Source organism: Octopus sinensis, unplaced genomic scaffold (genome assembly GCF_006345805.1).
Source record: "Octopus sinensis unplaced genomic scaffold, ASM634580v1 Contig10928, whole genome shotgun sequence".
NCBI classification, from domain to species: Eukaryota; Metazoa; Mollusca; class Cephalopoda; order Octopoda; family Octopodidae; genus Octopus; species Octopus sinensis.
Window position 1 is genome coordinate 180,480 of NW_021832229.1, and position 23,623 is coordinate 204,102.

The 23,623-nt window shown below is 37.4% G+C and overlaps 1 protein-coding gene across 1 annotated transcript in view; it reads left to right on the top strand.

Annotated features, from left to right (window-relative positions):
- The first annotated feature begins 7,049 nt into the window (after positions 1-7,049).
- The window catches only part of LOC115228671 (leucine-rich repeat-containing protein 4-like), a 30,532-nt gene continuing 13,958 nt past the window's right edge, over positions 7,050-23,623 (top strand). The window contains exon 1 of the mRNA XM_029799204.2: positions 7,050-7,069. The gene's annotated coding sequence lies outside the window, so the exon portion shown is untranslated. The remainder of the gene's footprint in view (positions 7,070-23,623) is intronic.

Genomic DNA, 23,623 nt, shown 5'->3' on the forward strand with positions numbered 1-23,623 from the left:
GTAAATTTTCTTAACTTATTTTGAAGGGCTGTTCTGTATTATTTGTGAATAGAGAAGCTGTGTTCGACCAGAGAGAATCTTATTATTATTATTATTATTTATTATTATTATTATTATTATTATTATTATTATTATTATTATTATTATTATTATTATTATTATTATTATTCAGTAGTTTTTTTATTTATAGCGTGCTTTCACTTCACTACCGAGCGCAGCTCTGTGTGCCTTGGGTATGTGCTGTGATTTGTTGTGATGCTCTGATGGTTATTGTTTGGAAAGTGTTCTGCGTAGGATGTGTGCAGTGCCTAGTAGTGCAATTTTCTGTATGTTATATGTGTTTGTAAGCCCTGGTGTTTTTGTTATGTATTTGTCTGAATATTTTTTTATCATGCCTAATGCACCTACTATGATAGGAATTGTTTCTGTTTTCAGGTTCCACATTCTAGTTACCTCTATTTCCAGGTCTTTGTATTTGAGAGTTTCTCCATTTCTTTTAGAGACACGTTGTCATCTGCCGGTATTGATACATCAATTAGAAAGCATTTTTTTTCCTTCATGATCTCTGACAACTATATCTGGTCTGTTGGCCTTAATTTCTCTATCTGTGTGTATCGGCATATCCCAGAGTATGGTTGCTTTCTCGTTTTCTGTGACCTTTTCTGGTGTGTGCCTATACCAACTTTTTTTCTGTTGTTATTCCATAATGTTGGCATAGCTTCCAATGTATGTAGGTTCCAACTCTGTCATGTCTGTGAATATATTCCTTCTTAGCCAGGACTGGGCAGCTAGAGATAATATGATTTATTGTTTCTTGTCCATCTCCACATATTCTGCAGTTACTTGTAATATTTCTTTTCATTACATGTTTTTGGTAATTTCTGGTGGGGAGGCTTTGGTCTTGTGCTGCAATTAAAAATCCCTCTGTTTCTGCTTTGAGCCCTGAGCTTCTCAACCATTGCTGGGATTTTTCTTTGTCTATTTCTTTTGCGTTTAGTTTAGTGCAGTATTTACCATGAAGGGGCTTTTCTTGCCATCGTTTTATCATGGCTCATTGCTGTTCTATTTTTAGTTTGGATTTCATTTGTTTTGTAGCTTTTGTTGTTTCTTCATCATCTTCTTCTTTCTGTTTATTAGGTGGTATGATTTCTTGTTTGTATTTGTCAGCTTCATTAAATACTGAGAACAGTTTTTTGTTTTGCTCGTGTTTTGCTGCTATCTGGATCAGTTTTCCTTCCTTCTGAAGTAGGTATTTTTGCAGTCCTATGGTGGTTATTTTATAGTAGTTTTCCAGTGTATGAGGCCTCTACCACCTTCTATACGTTGTATATATAGTCTTTCTATGTCAGATTTTGGGTGATGCATCCTAGATCCTGTCAGTATTTTTCTTGTTTTCCTATCTATTTTGGACAGTTCATTTCGTGTCCAGTTAAGGATATTGTAGCTGTAACTTATAACTGGGACAGCTAAAGTGTTGATACCTATTATCTTGTTTTTAGCATTGAGCTCTGTACTTAGTATTGATTTAACTCGTCTATAATATTCTTTTTTTTATTTTCTCTTTTATTTGTGTGTGTTGTGTCTTATCTAGTTCATGGATTCCTAAGTATTTGTAAGTTTGGCTTTGGTCTAATTCTTTTATTTCATTGGTTTTATCTAGTGTGATGTTGTTACTCTAACTAGTTTTCCTCTTTTCATGGTTACTTTGGCGCATTTTTCTAATCCAAATTTCATATCTATTTCTTTGGTAAATCCATGAACTGTCTTTAATAGTGTTTCCAGCTGTTTGTCATTTGCAGCGTATAGTTTTAGGTCATCCATATATAAAAGGTGGCTGATCGTTTTGCCGTAACATTTATATCCGCATCCAGTTCTATTTAGCATATCAGATAGAGGTGACAGTGCCAAGCAGAAAAGGAGTGGAGAGAGCGTGTCTCCCTGGAATATTCCTCTTCTAATGGGGATGTCTTTGGTTTTCATGAGTCCCTCTTTTGTTTGGAGGTGTAGGACTGTTTGCCATTTATTCATAGAGTGCTCTATGAATTTTATGATTGTTGGTGCTACTTTGTTAATGGCTAGTGTTTCGAGGATCCATGTGTGGGGGATGCTATCAAACGCCTTTTTGTAGTCAATCCAGGCCATACTGAGGCCTTTCTTCTTTCTGTGGCTGTCTTCAGTTACGGCTTTATTAATCATTAGTTGATCTTTACAGCCATATGAGCCCTTGCGGCATCCTTTCTGCTCTTCTGGGAACAGTTTGTTTTCGTCCAGGTGCTTGTTCAGCCTTTGCGATATCACTGCAGTAAATGCCTTGAACATAGTAGGGAGGCAGGTTATTGGTCTGTAGTTTTCTGGTTTTGTTGTTTCATTTGATTTGGGAATTAAGATGGTTTTCCCCTTCGTGAGCCATTCAGGCATTGTCTCTGGCTCTGCTAGTATGCTGTTAAAGTTTTCAGCCAGCTTTTTGTGCATTCCTGTTAGATATTTCAACCAGAAGTTGGGGATCTTGTCATGCCCAGGTGCCTTCCAGTTGCTTAGTTTTTGCAGTGCCTGGGTGACCTCTTCAGTTGTTATGGGGGTCCAAAGTTGTTCAGATGCCGAGTTTGTTATTTTCATACTCCTTTTTTTTGGCTGTTCGTTCGCCGACCATATTTCTCTCCAGAATTCTTCTAATTCTTCTGCCGTTGGTGCTGCAGTGATTTCTATTTTATTTTTGCCCAGTTCTTGGTAGAACTTTTTGTTCTGTTCAAAGAAGCGTTGGCGTTTCTCGTACCGGCGGATCCTTTGAGCTTTGGCAAGGATATCTTGCTTCAGCTTTTCTTTTATCTCCGGCAAATCTTTTTCTGTGATGTTATATTTGCGGAGCATTTTTGTTCTCTTTTTGTTGCTCAGTAGCGTTGCTTGTTTGCTGATTTCATTAAGAATCGACAGGTCTTTTCTAATTTTTTATTTTGTTTTGGATGTTATTTATCCACAGGGTTTGTTTGGGTGGTGGTACTTCTGTTTGGGCGGGTTTGGGTGAGTATCCAGCTTCTTTTGTGGCTACAGTGGCTGCTGCGTATATCAAGTCATTTAGTTCAGTGATATCACTTTTTTTTTGTTTCAGTGGCTAGTTCAGTGACGGCTAGGTTTATGTTGTTTATAATTGGTGTTGTTATTGCGTTTATTTTTATTCTTGGGAGGTATGGTCGGTGGTCCATTTTGAGCTCTGTGGTTTTCAGTTCTTTGATTATTTTATTTTTTATATTATCATAATCATTAGGCTCCTCTTCGTTGTTTACATCGTGTTTGTTGGGAATGTTGCGTTTGTCTTCGTATTTTACAGTTTCAGTGTTTATATTATTGGGCATTGTTGTGTGGCTTCTATCTACATTTTCCTGGTGTATTTTTCCTTTTAAATGTTCTATTTCTATTTCTGATATTTTTTTGGCTTTGAGAATGTATCTTCGTACGTTAGCTAATTTATTAGGGTTCATTGCTGTATCCAAGTCTATATCTCTATTATTTTCCTTCCATATTTTATATGTATGTGTTGTTGTATTTTCATTTTGTGAGTAGAACATTGCTGTGAAGTATGCGTGTAAGATAGAAATGTATTCCTCACGCGTCCATTTACGTCTTTTGGGTTTTAATTGCGGGACATGAGGTACAACGTCCGGCCCATTATTTTGACGGTCGTCACTTTCGTAGGGTACCGGTCCGTTTATTTCTGTTGTCACATTATTTCGCACGTGTAGTTTTTCGTACATTTTTTGTTGTAGGTTTAATGTACGTACCGCTCGATTGTTATTCTTGGGTTGAATAGTATCGGTGGCATTTAATTTCTTCGTAGTTCCTTTGTACATGGTGTTTGAGGTCGGGGATGATCGTGTTGTTCCACGCATGTTTACATGTGTTGTGTTAGAGGTGGAGATAATATCGAGTCAAAATACATCATTTCGTTTCGAAAATAGTAATAAATTTCAATTAGTATTACTTACTCGGATATAGTCCAATTCTTTGTTAGTAAATCTTTGGCTCCATAGGGTGTCCTTGTTTTCGATGTTTGTGGATAGATTTCGGAGCTCTGTATTTTCCTTCTTACATCTTAAACGTTCCCGGTGTCTTATTATTATTATTATTTTTGTTTATATTATTATTATTATTATTATTATTATTATTATTATTATTATTATTATTATTATTATTATTATCATTATTATTATTATTGTCATTATTATTACTGTTATTGGAATTTTTCCGGTTAAACATTTCACTCACTTCTTCACAGTAAAATTATGTCATTTAATGCAATCGTTAATGTGATATTCCCTTCAGTTTCATATTAAAGAAAACCTTAGGCAGGGTTATGTATCTAATTGCATCACACACACAGACACACACACACACACTCACAAACGTACACATGAACCCTCCTCCTCTTCTTTCCACCTCTCTCTCTCTCTTCTATCACTCCCCTCCTCTCTCATTTTAAAACTTCCACTTCCACCGCCAATCATCATAAACTGCTGACTGAAACTTTTCAAATCGAAATTATATAATTAGAAATACAGATGCCATATATATATATATATATATATTATATATATATATATATATATTAGCTTTATATTTTCAATTTATTTTTATCTTTCACTTTTGGCAGAAGGCATCCAGAATACTGGAGACTATCTGCAATAGAAATACATTAAACAGGTTAGAGGCCCCTGCATGTCCTCCTCTCCCTCTTCCCCTCACTCCTATGAAAATAGGACATCAAAATATTGAAGTTTTGGGTACAGATGAGCTGTTGAAGTTTTGAATATAATTATGTGTCAATTATTATAATCGTTATATCAAAGCAATACTTGGGCAGAATTATATATCCCAGTGCATAGCACACACACACACACACACACACACTCACACACCAGGACATATACAGTTGAAGACCCTTCACAACACAAAACCCTCGCCTGTCATCCTTCATTCGTATAAAGTATTGCTACTTTGATAACGAAAATTCTTTTCCCACAACTTTAAAGCTGCTAAAACCTTTAATTCCTCTTCAGAATTGTTATAATTTCTCTATCATATACTTTACTTTACAAACGTACTTTTCTGAAACGAACTATTGTTAAATGAATTTGTATCGTTTGCTTCCATGTCAATCATTATATATACCATGTAAATTAGTATCGTTATTGATAACGTGATTTTCTGAAGTGACACTATCGTTAAATGAATCTATCGTCTGCTCACAGGAAATATTTGGCTGCTATTTCTAGCACATCCTGCTTAAGCTTCAGAGATTCTTCACGAAGAGAATGGTGGATGACAATGTGAACACTGGAGGGTCTAACAAAGAATTTAGAAATGTACTTCATTTTAATGTTGACTTTAGACGTTGTATTTGGGAAGAGATCGATGATCAATAGTTATCGCGCAAAAGTGAGGTGATTCTAAAACATGAAAAATCTGTCGTCTGATCGTATAACAATATTTTGATCATTTCCGGTTAATGTCGCTTTTAAACGATTTTATGTTCCATAGCTACTAAATTTCTTTGACGTATGTATATATATATATATATATATATAATAGATCCCTCTCTATAACACGCACGATCAAACACACAGACACAAATTTCACACCTTACTACTAAGTATATTTGACGTTTGTCTACCTCACACACACAATAACACGTACACACACAGACACAAATGCAGTTATATACACACTCATACACATACACAAACACTCGCAATCATTAACACAAGCACACACCCGCACATCATCATACATACAGCATACATATTGTCCCCTACCTATTTTTACTACTCCCTCCTTCTACCCATTTTTGAAGTCATTGCTTATAACGGATTATTTAAGAAAAACACTCATTGTCACTGTGGTCACCATGTAGGCAATCATCAAAAATTTTGTTCGTCTTGTGGCTGAAAGAGGCTCCTAATCTTTCCTGATGAGAAGATGGCATAATGCACCATTTATTCCTTCGGAATTAAAAGTATGCCGTCTTCGAAACATGTGCCGAGAGTAAAATCTTCGTTCGACTCCATTCTTTCATTTATTCATATAAATAACACAAATTTGCACACAAGAACCCGGAGTTTCTACCCTTGACAGGTCACTTCAACTGTGTTTTCTGACGTGAATTTGCTACCCAGGTATCGGTTAAACGAATTTTCCATGCTAGGATAATTCATTCACCTACTTATATATATATATATATATATATATATATATATATAATATATATATATACACACATATACATGAATACATACGTTTATATAATTCTGATAACTGTGTGTGCGTGTTTATATATATATATATATACATATACACACACACACACACACAGATATCACAATTTGTAAAATAGTACTTAGATTATTTCAAGTTAATTTCAGTTATGCGGATGCAAAGTCTCATACAGTTACGCATATACACACACACATACATACACACACGCAACACCAGACAGTGACATAATTTTCATTTCTCCATTTCTGCTGGAATGTTAATGCCGGGGAAGAAGGAGGGTATACTGAGTAAGTGAAGGGAATTAAAATGTATCAATCCCACTAAATCCTTAGTACATGGTTACGTAGCTAATAGCATCACACAAACACATACACACACACACACAAAACCCTCTTCCTCTTCTTTCTCCCTCCCTCTCTCTCTCTCTCTTGCTATCACTTTCTTTCCGCTCTCTCATTTACACTCTTCCACCATCACCGCCCATCTTTGACTGCTGACGCAAACTTTTCATATCGCATTCATATAATGAGAAATAAAGACGCCAATCTATATCTACACACACACACACACACACACACAAACAACACCACCACACACACACACACACACATATATATATAAATATATATATATATTATATATATATATATATATATATATGCATAATTGTGTGGTACTTCAATGAAAAAATGTATGGTAAATAAACAAATGACGCAAGATATATATATATGCGCACATATATATATATATATATATATAACATTTACTAACTCTTACGATCAGAGGCTAAACCGCTTTATTGGTAAGTTACGATTTTCATTATATTATATCGGCCATCTATTGGCCATCGTCCACCCTCCTCAACGGCATTTAGGATGGGATAAAAAGGGTCTCCACCATTAAGAACTCATAAGTTTGTGTCCCCAAATGACCTAAAATGTTTTTTTATGCTTTTATTTTTACTTCAGTAATTTTCAGTTAACCCATTAGCATTGGCACTGGCCACGTCGGGCCCAAATATTCTTTCTGTTTTCTGTTGAAACTGAACAGATCAGCCCTTTCACAACCACCATGCAAAGTTATTCTAAAAGTAAGCAATCACATAATCAAAATCTCAAAGCTAGAAGATAACGTATGTTTAATTGTAAACGATGTGAATAAATAAGTAATTCATCCGAATGTTGAAGGAGTATCCTCTTCTAGCTGGTACAATAATGAAACAGCAATTCCATCTCAAATTACAACATGTGGGGTCTTTTTAAGGACACATTTCAGGTTCCAGGGAGTGGTTAAGAATGTTAGTAGTACAAAAAATCGAGTCGGTATTTTTCTTAGTAGTTGAGTTTTGTTAAGTATTGTTTGAAGCCGAGAAGGGTCAAATAACAGTAGAGGCGGTTGAAATGCAAAAATTTGAAGAAATTTGTGATATGTGTTGGTGAGATTTAGGAGGCTGAGTGGAGGCTGAAAAAGCGATTGATCATAATACTTGGAATAAATTAGGGATGCGTGTTATATATATTTATATTTCTGTGGGTATCTATATATATGTTGACTACTTTATGTTTTTAATACTGTGTATTAATGTAGGAGTTTGTATGTTTATATATGTGCGTATATGTGTGTGTGTTTGCATGTATGTATGTAAGCGCTTGTATATATATATTATGTATTTGTAAATGTGATGTATATATTATGTATTTGTAAATGCAAGTTTGGATATTTCAGATTTATTGCATATGCTCATATATATATATATATATATATATATATATATATATATATATATATATATATATATATACACATATATGCATACATAGACACATACACACACACACATATAAGCTATTTGGAATGCGTTGACTTGTCGATTGTCAGGTTGACTCTTGTTTTACATTAGAGCAGCTTTGATGGGCCTCGGGGCTTGCTATATGATTATTTAGAATTAGTGAAGTGCATGAATGTCTTGCAGTATTTATGCTTACATAAATAAATAAGGTCAGAGAATTTAACAGCGAGGAGTTGTGGAGGCGAAGAATAGTTAATGACCCTTTTATACATAATATACATTTACCTATATTTGTGTTGTAGAGAGGAGCTTCACATACTACGGACCACGATAGAGCATATTGGACATTGTTTTGAATTGAGGTTGTATATGTGTGTTGCTAAAGATTGAAATAGTTTAGATTTGGGATTAATGAAAGAATACATATGAGCACGACAACGGCATTCAAAATCCTCAGTGCCACAAATATACACCCTTTACTGGTGGGTGCATGGGGTCATCACGTGGCATTAATAGATTTCGCTTTTGAGGAAACAGGAACCTGCATACCGTATATTTTAGAAGCGCAAAAGTTGCAATTGGTTGGGGTTTACTATCAGTAATGTTGATGTTGGTTGGTTTGTTGTTAGTGGGGAGAATCTAAATTAAGATTTATATTAGTATCGGATTGGGGGGTTGTAATGGAACTAATATCTATCCTCTAGTAGATAGGGTTGTTGAATGTTGGCTTAAGTTTAGTATTATACAATTGAGGTGGCTTATTAAGGTTTCTATTATTGTATTGTCAAGGCTAGCTTGGGATTTGGGGGAAAATTTTTGTTTTATCCACACATAAAGCCTACCGGTGTGTTACAAAGATTATGGAAACACAGGTCCGAAGCTAGGTTTGTTGTTGTTGATGTGTATGTAGTTTCAAAATGTTTTTTTTTCAACTATGAGATGAATTGTTGATTTTTTGATTTTATCTTACTATAATCAGCAACAAACACATTCCGTCAATATTAAATTCTTTATTAGACAAAAAAAATATCATTATCAAAACATGAAGGTAAAACAAAACAAATGTGCTTTGTTTTCTTCCAGGCACCAATGTATTGTAGCAATAGTCTTTCATCGACCGACCTTTTCTCTGAAAAAATCAGTGGAATCATTCGATCTCCATACACAAATTATTTTCCTCCTGGAACTTATAAAAAAAGATACACACATTAGGCGCACCTTTCTCTAAGAGGCACACTAAATTTCCCAGGTAAAAAAATAGCGGCTTATACACCGGAAAATACGGTATTTCTTTTTTTGTCATATTCATATCGACTTTCACTCCATAAACGTTACACAAACACTTGACTGCGCATGCCTGAATGTCTACATTAAAGTATTTTCTAAGCTAAATTCTCTGCCTGATCTATAGGCTCATTAGGCCCCAAGTATATCTCTGTATCGAACGTATTTCAACACACAAGGAATCAACACACCCAACTGAACAGGATACCAGTCTGTCGCAATGTTAACCCCTGGTTAATGCTGGTACTTTTTAGATGAGTGCACTGGAAGTGTCTTTCTCGTGGACACAACTTACCGAAACAATAAATGCATACGCCTATATGTGTGTGTGTGTGCGCTTATGTACATATCCGTGTGTACGTGTGTGTATTTTTGTATGCATGTACACACACACATTTTCTTTTATTCTTTCGCTTATTTAAAGGTGAATTTAAAAGTCGTTATGCCAATCACATAATCCCCTTCCGATATAGGACAAAAGTAAAGCTACGAAACTGGCTAAGTTTAGAAGAAAACGAAACACCACATGTGACTGGATGGGAAGTAATCCATAACTTATGTTAATGGATCAAAAAATATAAGCATTGTTTAGCTGAAAGAGTGCATATCCTGTTCAGATCTAAGATGCTTAATTCTCTATTGGACTCTAGGTCAGGAATTTTCAGTCGTTGTCAAGTATAAATATATTTTGAAGAACTGGAAAATTCCGTCTATTCTTGATTAAATTTTTTATATCATTTTAGCCTTATAATTCAAGGTCTAACGAGGATAACTCTTAAATGCTGTTTTTACTTTTTCCTTTTCCAATTTACGTCTTTGTGCTTTCGCTTTCCGATTTCCGGAACACTGGGCATGCTATGGCAGACATGCACTGGAGCTGCGGCATCTCCAAACATTCTGCCTAAACGGTGAACAGATGTGGTCATCGTTTGTCAAACAGGCTTTTCCACGGCTCATCTCCTTGAGTAAGCTACAGTCCTGGGTCAAGGATCAGTGGAAAGTCCACTCTTGAGTTCTATGGAGGGTTAGTGTAGGGAAAGCGCGATGAAGCACTTGGAGAGACGCTAGGCGTTGACAAAATTGAACTAACCAGTCTGTTGAGGAGGACTTTCAAGACGGGGACGATGGATAACTCCTAGAAGTCCCTTGCTTTGCAGTGCTATCGGGGGACACTGCCGGTTTGAGATAAACTCTACAAGCACGGAAGTCCTGTCTGACCGACCTACCCGACATGTGCGCAGAGCGATGAAAGCGTTCTGCACGCACTCGTCCAGTGTCCTTGCATTACTAACATGTGGAGTTATGTTGAACAGCTGTTATCACGTGTAGGGTGGTTCTATCTATCGGCCGAGTCCGTAGTGAAGATCGATCAGCCGCTTTCCATCAGTCCGGAAGGTCAGGCAATTTACTTCTGTCAAATAGCAGTAGCGAAAGAGGCTGTATTGTGGACCAGGTTAAAAGGACTAAAGGCAGAGACTTTTCTCTACGGCCAATCACTCGTCAGCTTTTTCAAATTTTCTTTGGAAAGGAAGATGAGGGTGCAGAGTGAAGTGCTGCCTCCCAGTACATTTGCCAAAAGGTGGATGAATAGCGAAAATGGTACGCGTGAGTTGACCTACTCTAATAACGCGCCTGTGGTCTAGTGAATTTGAGAGGGAGGAGAGTGCTCTTCCCAGATGCCCTCGAAGCGTCGAGTGGTTCAGGATTGGGTGGGGGTACCTGAGCCAACTCCAGGGGAATACGTGCACCTATTACGAACTTTCATTGTTATATTCTTTTTTTGGATATCTTTGTTATTCTTTTAACTGTGTACTCGTTGTGTCTGTGTTAAATCCCCACTGTCCATGTCTACTGTATCCTGTTTCTTTACTACCCACAAGGGGATAAACACAGAGAGCACAAACAAGGACAGACAAACGTATTAAGTCAATTATATCGACCACAGTGCGTAACTGGTACTTCTTTAATCGACCCCGAAAGGATGAAAGGCAAAGTCGACCTCGGGGGAATTTGAACTCAGAACGTAACGGCAGAAGAAATACCGCTAAGCATTTCGCCCGACGTACTGAAGATTCTACAAGCTCTCACCGACTTGTCTACAGTATCTTCCCCTATATGCCGGCCCTATTGGCAAATAATAATAATAATAATAATAATAATAATAATAATAATAATAATAATAATAATAATAATAATAATAACTATTATTATTATTATTATCATTATTATTATTACTCTTTTTTCCTTCTACCAGCTCTCACCCCCTTTTCTACTGTATCTTCTTCTATATGCCGGCCCTATTGGCAAATAAAAATAATAATTACTATAATAATAATAATAATGATAATAATAATAATAATAATAAGATCAATACTCAAGACAGAGCTGAATGCGAGAAACAGGATCGAAGCGATCAATGCATTAGCCATACCAGTTGTGACTTACAGTTTCAATATCGTTAACTGGTCAATTACTGAAATATGTAATCTTGACAGAAAAATACGAAAACTGTTGAAAATGCATAGAATGCACCACCCTAAGGCAGATACAGAACGACTTTATCTGCCAAGAGAAGAGGGAGGCCGTGGTCTTTTGCAACTGGCAATAACAATGAAGATTGCTACAATTGGCCTAGACACCTACCTGAAAAACTCTGATGACTGGATGTTAAAACTTGTCTCAAAACATGAAAACAAGAAAGCATCATACTCAGTCACAAAACAGGCAAAGGAATATCTAAGTGAATTCCGAATACAACCAATTTCGGAATTAGAGATAGATATACAAGAAACAAGCACAGAAAAAGCTAGGCGCATGAAAACCCGTGCCAAAACTGCGGCCTTAGATATTCTGAATAATAAATGGCAAGAAAAACCTCTCTATGGCAAATACCCAAAGAGAGCAAATAATGCAGATGTTGATACAGCCCTGACCCATCAATGGCTAATGGCCTCTGGCTTAAAATCTGAAACAGAGGGGTTTATCATAGCAGCTCAAGATCAATGCCTACCAACAAGAAACTACCAGGCCAACATATTAAAGAACGGCAGTAGCCCAACATGTCGTGTATGCCGACAACAAAATGAAACCATTGACCATGTTGTCTCCAAATGCAGTCTTCTAGCGCCTACAGAGCACCTCAGTAGGCATGATAGAGCTGCACAATATATTCACTGGGTAATTTGCAAAAACCTGGATTTGCCCCATGAAAAAAACTGGTGGGAACACAATCCACCTCCTGTGCTTGAAAATGACCACATCTCACTCCTCTGGAACTTCACCATTCAAACTGACAGGAAGATAGATGCAAATAGGCCAGACATTATATTGAAAGACTTCAGACAAAGAACATGCCTCCTCATTGATATGACTGTCCCAATCGATATAAACGTATCTGTCAAGACCTACCAAAAACTGAGCAAATATAAAGATCTTGAAATAGAAATCAGCAAAATGTGGAAGCTGAAGACTAAAACAATACTTGTTGTCATAGGTGTCCTGGGAATGATAGCGTAAGGGACTGATTGCTACCTAACTCAGATACCAGCAAACCCCAAAATGGCAGAAATTCAAAAGATAGTGCTCATGGGAACTGCTCATATCCTACGCAAAATACTCTCTATGTAATCCCAAGGTTTAAAACAAACTTTTTTATTTATTTATTAATTTTTTTTTTATGTATTAGACATTCACTAGTACAACACCAGAAAAAAAAAGAAAGAAAAAAAAACCAAATATATGGCACAGAACTTCTAACCTGTTGTCTCTTGAGGTCTCTGGGTGAGACTTGGAGCCAACTTGTACAGACATAAAGCAAAATTCCAATAACAATAATAATAATAATAATAATAATATAATAATAATAATAATAATAATAATATAATAATAAACCTCTCTATGGCAAATACCCAAAGAGAGCGAATAATGCAGATATCGACAAAGCCCTGACCCATCAATGGCTAATGGCCTCTGGCTTAAAATCTGAAACAGAGGGGTTTATCATAGCAGCTCAGGATCAATGCCTACCAACAAGAAACTACCAGGCCAACATATTAAAGATCAGAAGCAGTCCAACGTGTCGTGTATGCAAGCAACAAAATGAAACCATTGACCATGTGGTCTCCAAGTGCAGTCTTCTAGCGCCTACAGAGTATCTCAACAGGCACGATAGAGCTGCACAATATATTCACTGGGTAATCTGTAAAAACCTGGATTTGCCCCATGAAAAAAACTGGTGGGAACACAAACCACCCCCAGTGCTTGAAAATGACCACATCTCACTCCTCTGGAACTTCACCATTCAAACTGACAGGAAGATAGATGCAAATAGGCCAGACATCATATTGAAAAACTTCAAACAAAGAACATGCCTCCTCATTGATATGACTGTCCCAATCGATATAAACGTATCTGTCAAGACCTACCAAAAACTGAGCAAATATAAAGATCTTGAAATAGAAATCAGCAAAATGTGGAAGCTGAAGACTAAAACAATACCTGTTGTCATAGGTGCCCTGGGAATGATAGCAAAAGGGGCTGATAGCTACCTAACTCAGATACCAGGAAACCCAAAAATGGCAGAAGTTCAAAAGATAGTGCTCATGGGAACTGCTCATATCCTACGCAAACTACTCTCTGTGTAATCTCAAGGTTTAAAACAAACATAATTTTCGGTTTAAAAAAAAAAAAAAAGAAAAACCTTTTTTTTTAGACATTCATTAGTACAACATCCCCACCCCCCAAATATATGGCACACTAGGCATAACAACAACATGAACTTCCAACCCTGTTGTCTCTTGAGGTCTCTGGGTGAGACTTGGAGCCAACTTGTACAAATATAAAGCAAAAGTCAAACATAGAATAATAATAATAATAATAATAATAATAATAATAATAATAATTATTATTATTATTATTATTATTATTATTATTATTATTGTTATTGGAATTTTTTTTGCGGCTAAACATTTCACTCACTTCTTCCCAGTAAAATTATGTCATTTAATGCAATCGTTAATGTGATATTCCCTTCAGTTTCATATTAAAAGTAAAGCTTAGGCAGGGTTATGTATCTAATTGCATCACACACACAGACACAGACACACACACACACACACTCACAAACGTACACATCAACCCTCCTCCTCTTCTTTCCCCTCTCTCTCTCTCTCTCTCTCTCTCTCTCTCTTCTATCACTCCCTCTCCCCCTCTCTCATTTTAACACTTCTACTTCCACCGCCAATCATCATAAACTGCTGACTGAAACTTTTCAAATCGAAATTATATAATTAGAAATACAGATGCCATATATATATATATATATATATATATATATATATATATATATATGACTTAGGATGTGGAATGTTCGTATCAACTAACACGGACTACGGCATCATAATACTGTCCACGAAGAGGTGATAGGAGCAAAGCTTATCCAAGAGAAGTCGGTGGGCCTGCAAATCGGCAGATGGAGAGGCAGACCCATACCAACCGACAGTTTGTAGGGCGCTAAACGGAAAGACAAGTTAAACTGCTTGGGGTCTGGTTTGCTCTAGACCTCGAGGTGGACAACAACGGGTGGGAGGTGACGAACAGGATAGTCGATATCACCCAGAAATTGGCAGAGAGGAAGCTCTTCGTGAAGGGTCGAGTCGAGGTGGCGAATGCGTACATCGCTTCCGTCATCTATGACTGCCTGAATGTAGTCCCATGCCCGATAAATTTAGAGCGTTCGTTATTCCGCTTTCTAAAAATGGACGTGTTGCGCTCATCAGACGGTCCATCTGCTGTCAACAACCTCTCAGTGGAGTACTGGACATGCCGTTGCTAATGATTCGCAGACATGCGCTGAGACTGCGACATCTCCTGCGTTTCTTTAACGGTGAGCATGGGGGATTGACCGTTTGTCAAACGGGACTTTCCGCAGCTCGTCTCATTGATGAAGCTACAGTACTGAGTCAAGCGTTGGTCAAGAAAGGTCGCTTGGCACCTGGAGTGTCGGCAAGCTTTCACAGCTTTCTGCCAGTCGGGCAACGCGGCCGTTGAAAGTTCCACCATGGATTTCTATAGGGGATTAGTAGAGAACAACGACAAAATCGGGGTTAATTCTGAGCGTTGGTGGGGGAATCAACTAACTGGTCTTAAACTTCCAGAAATCCCTGGCCTGGCAGTGCTACCGGGGAGCTCTGCCGATTCAAGACAAGCTCTACAGATACGAAAGTGTTGTCGGACGGATATGTCGGGGTTGTGCGCAGGCCGATGAAATAGTCCTGCATGCACTCGTTCGTCCAGTTTACGAGCCGAGTTCATTGTAAAGATCACCCCGCCACCTTCTTTTGGCCGGGAAGGAAAAGCAGTTTCTTCTGCCCGGTGGCTACAGAAGTAGTGGGGTGGACGAGATTGAAAACATTGAAGACTTAACCTCCTTCACAGTAAAATTATGTCATTTAATATTATCATTAATATTCACTTCAGTTTTATATTAAAGAAACACTAGGCATGGTTATGTTTTAGTTTCCGTCTACTAAACCCACTCACAAGGTTTTAGTCGGCCCGAGGCTATAGTAAAAGACACTTGCCCAAAGTGCCACGCCGTGGGACTGAACCCGGAACCATGTGGTTGGTAAGCAAACTACTTACAACACAGCCACTCCCGCGCCTTTTGAAGTTTGGAATATAATTATGTGTCAGTTATTATAATCATTAATGTGGTGTTCACTTCCGTTTTTATATCAAAGCAATACTTGGGTAGAGTTATATATCTCAGTGCATAGCACACACACACGCGCACACACACACACACATATACACACACACACACCAGGACATATACTCTTGAAGACCCTTCACACCATAAAATCCTCGCCTGTCATCCTTCATTCGTATAAAATATTGCTACTTTGATAACGAAAATTCTTTTCCCATAACTTTAAAGCTGCTAAAACCTTTAATTCCTCTTCAGAATTGTTATAATTTCTCTATCATATACTTTATTTTACAAACGTACTTTTCTGAAACGAACAATTGTTAAATGAATTTGTATCGTTTGCTTCCATGTCAATCATTATATATACCATGTAAATTATTATCGTTATTGATAACGTGATTTTCTGAAGTGACACTATCGTTAAATGAATCTATCGTCTGCTCACCGGAAATATTTGGCTGCTATTTCTAGCACATCCAGCTTAAGCTTCAGAGATTCCTCACGAAGAGAATGGTGGATGACAATGTGAACACTGGAGGGTCTAACAAAGAATTTAGAAATGTACTTCATTTTAATGTTAACTTTAGACGTTGTATTTGGGATGAGATCGATGATCAATAGTTATCGAGCAAAAGTGAGATGATTCTAAAACACGAAAAATCTGTCGTCTGATCGAATAACAATATTTTGATCATTTCCGGTTAATGTCGCTTTTAAACGATTTTTCTCAAATATTTTTTGTTTCTTCCTTTGCTTCTGACGTTATTTATTTGATACGAAAGTTTCTTGAGAGTATTACTTCTTCTCTGCCCCTCCACTGTTCATAAGTGTTGGTTAGGTTTTCATTGTTTAGGGCTCTGCAATATGCTTGTTTTCTTTAATTTAATATCTTAACCCGGATGTTTTTCATTTGATTTCTCTTTTTGTATGTCTTCTTTTCCAAGCTGAGTTTATTCAATTCTTTTAGTACGTTTTGTGTGGTTGAATTTAGGTTGTGGATATCCGTTTCTGGAGTTCTGCTTTGGTTCTCATTTTGTTGTTGCTATGTAAGAAGGGAATAAAGTGTTTCTATGTAGATTTGCGTCTTTTGTGCCATTTCATGGAAGGCATCAGCAAGGCATTCATTTTTTATCATGGTTGAAAGTTTTTGGTAAATTTCTTCTAATAATATTTCAGATTTCAGTGATTCGGCACACACTCACACACACACAAATGTTCATGAATGTATTATATATATATACATATACGAATACATGAATATATACGTATATATAATTCTGTGTGTGTGTTTATATATATATATATACATATATACACACACACACACAGATATCACAATTTGTAAAATAGTACTTAGATTATTTCAAGTTAATAAGAAACTACCAGGCCAACATATTAAAGATCAGAAGCAGTCCAACGTGTCGTGTATGCCAGCAACAAAATGAAACCATTGACCATGTGGTCTCCAAGTGCAGTCTTCTAGCGCCTACAGAGTATCTCAACAGACACGATAGAGCTGCACAATATATTCACTGGGTAATCTGCAAAAACCTGGATTTGCCCCATGAAAAAAACTGGTGGGAACACAAACCACCCCCAGTGCTTGAAAATGACCACATCTCACTCCTCTGGAACTTCACCATTCAAACTGACAGGAAGATAGATGCTAATAGGCCAGACATCATATTGAAAGACTTCAAACAAAGAACATGCCTCCTCATTGATATGACTGTCCCAATCGATATAAACGTATCTGTCAAGACCTACAAAAAACTGAGCAAATATAAAGATCTTGAAATAGAAATCAGCAAAATGTGGAAGCTGAAGACTAAAACAATACCTGTTGTCATAGGTGCCCTGGGAATGATAGCAAAATGGGCTGATAGCTACCTAACTCAGATACCAGGAAACCCCAAAATGGCAGAAATTCAAAAGATAGTGCTCATGGGAACTGCTCATATCCTACGCAAAATACTTTCTATGTGATCTCAAGGTTTAAAACAAACATAATTTTCGGTTTAAAAGAAAAAAATTTTTTTTTTTAGACATTCATTAGTACAACACCAAAACTCCCCCCCAAATATATGGCACACTAGGAATAACAACAACATGAACTTCCAACCTGTTGTCTCTTGAGGTCTCTGGGTGAGACTTGGAGTCAAATTGTACAAATATAAAGCAAAAGACAAACATAGAATAATAATAATAATAATAATAATAATAATAATAATAATAATAATAATAATAATAATAATAATAATAATAATAATAAATGCCCTGATGCAGTACCAGACAGTGGCTCTCATGGCTTCTGATCTTAACTGATTGGAAGTGTTATGTACATTGTTTTGTCTTGGTATAAAAGATGGGCTACAGCAAATATTCTGCTCAATACCACAGATTTGCTTGTCAGTTGTTTGACCTTAACCAGTTGAGCATGTCCCTTAGTGGCTGACGATATGTGCATCTCTGATCACGAGCAGAAGTAGTGGGGGAGCATCATAGCCATGTGTTGAGAGGGATTCTTTGGGGTTTGAATAATTCACCTCTGGAAACATGGGTGGTTCTTTCAACATCCTTAAACAACCCTTATTCAGAGACCTTTTGAGCGGGATGGGCTACTCAACCTGAAAAAAATTTTAACTGGGCCCCACCTGCAAGGTCATGTGCTGTTTATCTTGATATGAGATCACCATGTCGTGCACATATGGTTGTGATGCATGTGCCTGGTGTACCTTTATCAGACGTGTCGTCATGATGGGTATATTGGGCTTCGTATATTTTACCCCAGTGTCACTTTGATGGCATGCACTGCTCTCTCACTCAATAATAATAATAATAATAATAATAATAATAATAATAATAATAATAATAATAATAATATAATAATAATAATAATAATAACTATAATAATAAATCAATAGCCTGGATAGACTATAAAAAGGCTTTTGATAGCCTACCACATAGCTGGATTAGGAAATGCCTGGAAATGTATAAGATAGCACCTACTCTGCGAAACTTCTTGACTGTAAGTATGAGATCATGGAGAACCACACTAACTCTGAACAGTGACAATGAATCCCTAAATGCCGGTGATGTAAAAATTTCGTGTGGAATTTTCCAGGGTGACTCACTCTCACCACTCCTCTTTTGTTTATCCTTAATACCTCTCTCAAAGCTGCTCAATGACGCGCAGTACGGGTATAAAATGTTTGATAAAAATATAAATCATCTCGTTTACATGGATGATTTAAAGCTTTTTGCTAAAAATGACGAACAACTCAAGGGCTTACTAGCGATAGTCAAACAATTCAGTGACGACATCAGAATGCAATTCGGCCTCGATAAATGTGCAAAGGCTACCTTTATCAAAGGAAAAATGACAGAAACATCTAACGTTAACCTTGACCAACAGAATGTCATAAAAGAACTAGACCCAGCGGAGAGCTACAAGTACCTAGGGGTAATTGAAGGGAACGGAATAAGGCATTCAGAGATGAAGGAAAGGATCAGGAGAGAATGATATCGAAGAGTGAGAGCAATACTTAAGACAGAGCTGAATGCAAGAAACAGGATCGAAGCGATCAATGCATTAGCCATACCAGTCGTGACTTACAGTTTCAATATTGTTAACTGGTCAATTACTGAAATATGTCAGCTCGACAGAAAAATAAGGAAACTGTTGACAATGCATAGAATGCACCACCCTAAGGCAGATACAGAACGACTTTATCTGCCAAGAGAAGAGGGAGGCCGTGGTCTTTTGCAACTGGCAATAACAATGAAGATTGCTACAATTGGCCTAGACACCACCTACTGAAAGACTCTGAGGACTGGATGTTAAAACTTGTCTCAAAACATGAAAACAAGAAGCATCATACTCAGTCACAAAACAGGCAAAGGAATATCTAAGTGAATTCCGAATACAACCAATTTCGGAATTAGAGATAGATATACAAGAAACAAGCACAGAAAAAGCTAGGCGCATGAAAACCCGTGCCAAAACTGCGGCCTTAGATATTCTGAATAATAAATGGCAAGAAAAACTCTCTATGGCAAATACCCAAGAGAGCAAATAATGCAGATGTTGATACAGCCCTGACCCATCAATGGCTAATGGCCTCTGGCTTAAAATCTGAAACAGAAGGGTTTATCATAGCAGCTCAAGATCAATGCCTACCAACAAGAAACTACCAGGCAACATATTAAAGAACGGCAGTAGCCCAACATGTCGTGTATGCCGACAACAAAATGAAACCATTGACCATGTTGTCTCCAAATGCAGTCTTCTAGCGCCTACAGAGCACCTCAGTAGGCATGATAGAGCTGCACAATATATTCACTGGGTAATTTGCAAAAACCTGGATTTGCCCCACGAAAAAAAATGGGGGGAACACAATCCACCTCCTGTGCTTGAAAATGACCACATCTCACTCCTCTGGAACTTCACCATTCAAACTGACAGGAAGATAGATGCAAATAGGCCAGACATTATATTGAAAGACTTCAGACAAAGAACATGCCTCCTCATTGATATGACTGTCCCAATCGATATAAACGTATCTGTCAAGACCTACCAAAAACTGAGCAAATATAAAGATCTTGAAATAGAAATCAGCAAAATGTGGAAGCTGAAGACTAAAACAATACTTGTTGTCATAGGTGCCCTGGGAATGATAGCGTAAGGGACTGATTGCTGCCTAACTCAGATACCAGCAAACCCCAAAATGGCAGAAATTCAAAAGATAGTGCTCATGGGAACTGCTCATATCCTACGCAAAATACTCTCTATGTAATCCCAAGGTTTAAAACAAACTTTTTTATTTATTTATTTATTTATATTTTTTATGTATTAGACATTCACTAGTACAACACCAGAAAAAGAAAGAAAGAAAAAAAACCAAATATATAGCACAGAACTTCTAACCTGTTGTCTCTTGAGGTCTCTGGGTGAGACTTGGAGCCACCTTGTACAGACATAAAGCAAAAGTCAAACATATAATAATAATAATAATAATAATAATAATAATAATAATAATAATATAATAATAATAATATTATTATTATTATTATTATTATTATTATTGTTGTTATTGGAATTTTTTTTGCGGCTAAACATTTCACTCACTTCTTCCCAGTAAAATTATGTCATTTAATGCAATCGTTAATGTGATATTCCCTTCAGTTTCATATTAAAAGAAAAGCTTAGGCAGGGTTATGTATCTAATTGCATCACACACACAGACACAGACACACACACACACACACACACTCACAAACGTACACATCAACCCTCCTCCTCTTCTTTCCCCTCTCTCTCTCTCTCTCTCTCTTCTATCACTCACTCTCCCCCTCTCTCATTTTAACACTTCTACTTCCACCGCCAATCATCATAAACTGCTGACTGAAACTTTTCAAATCGAAATTATATAATTAGAAATACAGATGCCATATATATATTATATATATATATATATATATATATTATATATATATATATATATATATATATATATGACTTAGGATGTGGAATGTTCGTATCAACTAACACGGACTACGGCATCATAATACTGTCCACGAAGAGGTGATAGGAGCAAAGCTTATCCAAGAGAAGTCGGTGGGCCTGCAAATCGGCAGATGGAGAGGCAGACCCATACCAACCGACAGTTTGTAGGGCGCTAAACGGAAAGACAAGTTAAACTGCTTGGGGTCTGGTTTGCTCTAGACCTCGAGGTGGACAACAACGGGTGGGAGGTGACGAACAGGATAGTCGATATCACCCAGAAATTGGCAGAGAGGAAGCTCTTCGTGAAGGGTCGAGTCGAGGTGGCGAATGCGTACATCGCTTCCGTCATCTATGACTGCCTGAATGTAGTCCCATGCCCGGTAAATTTAGAGCGTTCGTTATTCCGCTTTCTAAAAATGGACGTGTTCCGCTCATCAGACGGTCCATCTGCTGTCAACAACCTCTCAGCGGAGTACTGGACATGCCGTTGCTAATGATTCGCAGACATGCACTGAGACTAAGACATCTCCTGCGTTTCTTTAACGGTGAGCATGGGGGATTGACTGTTTGTCAAACGGGACTTTCCGCAGCTCGTCTCATTGATGAAGCTACAGTACTGAGTCAAGCGTTGGTAAAGAAAGGTCGCTTGGCACCTGGAGTGTCGGCAAGCTTTCACAGCTTTCTGCCAGTCGGGCAACGCGGCCGTTGAAAGTTCCACCATGGATTTCTATAGGGGATTAGTAGAGAACAACGACAAAATCGGGGTTAATTCTGAGCGTTGGTGGGGAATCAACTAACTGGTCTTAACTTCCAGAAATCCCTGGCCTGGCAGTGCTACCGGAGAGCTCTGCCGATTCAAGACAAGCTCTACAGATACGAAAGTGTTGTCGGACGGATATGTCGGGGTTGTGCGCAGGCCGATGAAATAGTCCTGCATGCACTCGTTCGTCCAGTTTACGAGCCGAGTTCATTGTAAAGATCACCCCGCCACCTTCTTTTGGCCGGGAAGGAAAAGCAGTTTCTTCTGCCCGGTGGCTACAGAAGTAGTGGGGTGGACGAGATTGAAAACATTGAAGACTTAACCTCCTTCACAGTAAAATTATGTCATTTAATATTATCATTAATATTCACTTCAGTTTTATATTAAAGAAACACTAGGCATGGTTATGTTTTAGTTTCCGTCTACTAAACCCACTCACAAGGCTTTAGTCGGCCCGAGGCTATAGTAAAAGACACTTGCCCAAAGTGCCACGCCGTGGGACTGAACCCGGAACCATGTGGTTGGTAAGCAAACTACTTACAACACAGCCACTCCCGCGCCTTTTGAAGTTTGGAATATAATTATGTGTCAGTTATTATAATCGTTAATGTGGTGTTCACTTCCGTTTTTATATCAAAGCAATACTTGGGTAGAGTTATATATCTCAGTGCATAGCACACACACACGCGCACACACACACACACATATACACACACACACACCAGGACATATACTCTTGAAGACCCTTCACACCATAAAATCCTCGCCTGTCATCCTTCATTCGTATAAAATATTGCTACTTTGATAACGAAAATTCTTTTCCCATAACTTTAAAGCTGCTAAAACCTTTAATTCCTCTTCAGAATTGTTATAATTTCTCTATCATATACTTTATTTTACAAACGTACTTTTCTGAAACGAACAATTGTTAAATGAATTTGTATCGTTTGCTTCCATGTCAATCATTATATATACCATGTAAATTAGTATCGTTATTGATAACGTGATTTTCTGAAGTGACACTATCGTTAAATGAATCTATCGTCTGCTCACCGGAAATATTTGGCTGCTATTTCTAGCACATCCAGCTTAAGCTTCAGAGATTCCTCACGAAGAGAATGGTGGATGACAATGTGAACACTGGAGGGTCTAACAAAGAATTTAGAAATGTACTTCATTTTAATGTTAACTTTAGACGTTGTATTTGGGATGAGATCGATGATCATAGTTATCGAGCAAAAGTGAGATGATTCTAAAACACGAAAAATCTGTCGTCTGATCGAATAACAATATTTTGATCATTTCCGG